Source organism: Elaeis guineensis, chromosome 11 (assembly GCF_000442705.2).
Source record: "Elaeis guineensis isolate ETL-2024a chromosome 11, EG11, whole genome shotgun sequence".
In the NCBI taxonomy this organism is placed as follows: Eukaryota; Viridiplantae; Streptophyta; class Magnoliopsida; order Arecales; family Arecaceae; genus Elaeis; species Elaeis guineensis.
The window spans coordinates 13,270,533-13,275,261 of NC_026003.2; positions in this window are offsets into that span (position 1 = coordinate 13,270,533).

Genomic DNA, 4,729 nt, shown 5'->3' on the forward strand with positions numbered 1-4,729 from the left:
TACACTATGATTTTGAATCAAAAGAGAGATTTTAAGAAATGGCAGATCTATTCACTCTATCAATAACCGAGCTGAATCAGGTGTATCATAGGGGATTTGCCTTTTCTATTGATTCCTACAGTTTGGATCAAAAAAAATTCTTGAATGAGGTATTCAACTCCAGAGATGAATGCAAAAAGAAATCTTTATTGGTTCTACTTTTTTTTTTTATGAAGAGAATGAATCCTTTTATCGAAGGATCAAAAAAAAATCGGTCCGAATCTACTATGGGAATGAGATTTGGATGATTTGTTAACCAACACTAAGAGTTAATGCGAAGACTTTGGATTGAGGATATACTAGATAATGCCAAACCCAACATTTTAATTAGTTTAAATGCTAACATACTCGAAGCAATTATCCAAAGGTTGAGTTGAAGCAATACGGTGACTTCTCCACATGCCATAGAGTTGGTTAGATAGAAGGCAGAAAATAGTGATGAATTTAATTATACATTTTCCATTATTTCCTTTAACTTAAATCTATACATGTAGGTCACAATGCATCGTAAACTATGTATTGTTAATGCTGTTCTTTAGTAATTATTTCTTCAGTAAGTGGTTCTTTATGGAATTTGCAATGGGCTTTCTGATTATGATTTTGATTATGGAATCCTTTCATGAGTATTATTTTATGTACTTTTATTTTTGAATTTGGTTATTTGATATCCATGAAAGGTGATCAATTTATTAAATATAATGTTATTGAACAAATCATTGTGGATGTCAGTGAGACACCAAAGTTTACTATTAAAAATTTTATACCTTCTTTTAAGGTGCTAGCCGCAGAGAGTGCAAAGGTTATTTCTACATTAATAGACAAGTCTGTGATAATATGTTTATCAAATTTTTGGATCAAGATTTAAGGAATCAACCATTTGCATATGTTTGATAATTAGCTTATATTTTGCATAAAGGACACTGCTTGGAAGCATCTTTGAATTAGAAGAATTATTTACTTAACAGTGGTGTGATTATCTCACATTCTACTAATCTGGGTGATTAGAAAAGAAAAATAAATAAATATGATTGTTGGTACATAATTCCATCGAAGCCGGAGAAGCTGGAGTTGAGATGACCGCGGCTGCCACCGGGACCTGTAAGGAAAGTCTAAACCGGAGTGGGGGTGCTCTGGCAAGATCCTCCGACGCTCAAGTCAGTACTCTGCTTCAACAGAAATGGAGTGCACGAGTGGAAATTTTAGCAGAGTTTCGAGATAGAGTTTAGAGCTTAGAGAAGAACGTATCTAGGAGTCTCTTTTATAGACGGAGAGCGTAACTGATTGACAGCGACATCTGTAACCGCCTGGTAGTGGGCTGTTAGAGCCACGCAGAGTTTGTTACGGAGAGTAGTGGCGTCAGGGGCCGTTCAGGGCCACGTGGAGTTTGTTACGGAGAGTAGTGGTGCCAGGGGCCGTTTAGGGCCACGTGGAGTTTGTTACGGAGAGTGGAGTGGTGTCCGTTGTCGTGACTTGTCAGAGAGTGGTGGAGCCACGTGGAATCCATTGCAGAGAGTGGACTAGGGTAGTGGCCATTATCGTGACTTGCCAGAGAGTGGTGGAGCCATGCAGAATCCGTTACAAAGTGTGGGGTAGGGTAGCAGCCATTGTCGCGATCCTCCTCCAAGGCGGTCCTCAGATCGGACGAGGTTTGTCTCTCCTTCTGCAGCGCCTCTTGGAGACGTATGACCTCGGTGTTCTTCTCCTCGAGGTGGGCGGCCTCAGCCAGGCGATCTTCCTCCGCCCGAGTTGCCTTCCTCTTGGCGATCTTCACCGTCTCGACGTTGGCGACAAGCTGGTGCCCAATCTGCAAGAAAGGTCGGGGAGTCAATATAAAGGTTAAGGAGTAAATTGAGTAAAGAAGCAAGAAGGAGAAAAAAGTGAATTAACCTACTTCGAGAAAAAATCCCAGAGAGTCCCAGATCCGCAGCTCAGGGTCAGCAAGGATGATCCTTTGGACGACCTCGGGCAGAATGCACCCTTCGACCAGTCTCTTTATTAAATCCCTATTGTTGAAGGAATTTTCCCCCAGGTCTTCCTCGGAGCCGTCGGTCCCCTCGACAGCCACCTTGCGGTTGCGGCTCTTACAGGTCAGGGTCTTCTTTCTCCTCCTTTCGACCCCGGGTGCTCCCTAGAGATGAGCCTCTAGAGCGGGATCCTCGACCGGGGGGCTCCTTGAAGAGGCTCGAGGGACTTCAGGTTCGACGTCGGAAAGGACGTCGACGGCAACGGTCACCTGAGCAGGTGCGGCCGAGCTTGTCTCTTCTGTCTTAACTTTCTTCACCGACCCTGAAGTCGAGGCGCCTTTTCTCTTGTGGGTCTTGAGACCCTGGGCTAACCTCCGAGCCACGCCTGCGTCCATGTTTGCAATAAAAGAAGATTAACACGGCTCAGAGATGGAATAAGAGAAAGGGGAAGCAGCAAAAAAAGAAAAAAATGATGGTACCGGTAGGGTTAAGAGGACTCAGGCCGACGTTGAACAAGAGTTGTTCCTTTAAAAGTTCAGAGAGGAGGGGGGCTTGATAGGCCTCGAGCTTTTTGGAGGCTTCGAGGTCATCCCTTTCCAGCTAGAAGCCCGACAGACGGAATCCCTCAGAGAGCCCCAAGGGGGTAATCCTAGCTCCAAGGTCGGGCATCGGACATAGAAGAACCTCTCCTTCCAGTTGTGGATAGAAGAGGGAGCACCTTTCAGCAACCCCTTTCTACCGAACTGGGAGAGAAGTACCACCAGTCCTTTGTCGAAAGGTGACGCTTGAAGGTATAAAAATTTCTGAACAGAGAAAGGGTTGGCTGGACTTCGGCTAGGCGACAAAGGGAAAAAAATCCTATCAAAAACCTAAAGGAGTTTGGCACTACTGAGACTAGAGAAATATTCAGAAAATGAAAGAGAGCAATGACAAAAGGCATAAGTGGAAGCCGAAGTCCGGCACAGAAGGCCTCCTAGTACAGACAAAAGTGGCCGGGAGGAGGGGCGCTAGCCCGGTCAGTTGGCCCGGGAAGCTCCAGCTCGTACTCCGGAGGAACTCCATACTAAATCCTTATCAGTGAGAGTTCATTCGGAGTCAAAGAGCTGGGGATGGTGTCCGACGCAAAGACCAGACGAGGTTCGGTCCTAACTACGGGTTCGTCTACGGTACAAGGACTTTGGAGAACTGGGGCTGACGAACTCCTAGAACCGCTAGAAGAAGAGATATCGGAAGATATTTTGGATCAAATGGAAGCCACAAAAATCTCAAAAATAATTGGGAAAAATAACAAACAAGCTCTCGAGGAAGCTAAACGAATGGAATACGAAGAAGAAAGAACAGAAAAATGGCAAGAAGTTCTGGAACTAACCTAGGTTGGCCTGAGGAGTACAGGAAGACGGCAAGGACGATGGAAGTCGACCCGGAGGATGCCTAAGGCTGAGAATGATGCTAAAGGAAGCTGGAGCTCTCGGGGAAGAGGAGGGGACCGAGGGATTCTCTCAGGCAAAGTAAAACCCCTGAAGGAGGAGGATGTGTTTAAATAGGCAACAGGGCCCGGCGTAGTAATGATTGCGGATCTTCTCTGGCCGACCTACACTTGCCGCGTGTCCAACTCACCATGACAGGCTGCTGAAAATGGCTGATAGCTGACAAAATCATTATTGCACCATACCTAGAGCCATGCTTTGGTAGGAATTTCGAAAAAATCTTTTTGGATCGCCTTGATTTGAAAAGACTCCGGCACCAGCACGCTAAACGTCAAAATATCTGAAAACCATCGAGTGCGAAAATCGAGGGGGACAACTTTAACTATGAAAATTTTTCTGTACTTCCTTCATTCGGAATTCGAACTCGAAAGTAGGGGGACTGGTGTTGGATATAAAATACCCCCAGCCGAAGTTTGTAAGAGACCGATCCTTCCAGGACTTTTCCGGCTTCCGACCTTGTGTGGCGTCTTTCTGAACCCCCTCGATCGTCCGAGCTTCCATAATACTATCCGGACTTCTCCGATAATGAGCTTCTCCATTCATCTACCGGGCCACTCCAAAGGCTCTCTGAGCTTCACTATTAGTCGATCTTTTACAGTGATCAACTATTCTCTGAATCCCTTCCAGACTTCTTCCGACCACGGACGATCCTACTCCGAACTTCTTTCGGACTTCGTCAATATCCGAGCTTCTCCGACAATGAGATTTCTATAGTAACCAGACTCCATTCAAGTTTCTACGATGGTCGATCGCCTTTCGAATTCTACTCGAGCTCCTGTGAGAGCCGAACTTCTACAGCAAGCAGTCTACTCCGAACTCTTACTACAGATGGTCTACTTCGGATATCTACTTCGGATCCCAGACGAGCTTCTACAATGGGACAGGCTCCACCGATCAGGTCACTACTCCGAGCTTCCACAACAACCGATCTTCGACCGAGCTTCTACAATAAGCGACCTCCTTTCAGCCTTCTGCAAGAACCAGACTCCGTCCGAACTTCCATAGCGGATAGATTTCGGACGAGCTTCTACAACAGACGGGCTCCAGTAGCTGGATTTCTACAACGGTCGATCACCTCCGATGTCTGCCGAATCTCTCCAGCCATCAACCTTCAATAGCGTCAGCCGGACTTCAACAACGCCATCCAGACTTCCACAGGATCCCCAGACTCCTCCAGCGGACGAACCTCCCCAACGCCATCCGAAGTCCACCATCGGCCAACCCTCCACCAGATTCTTC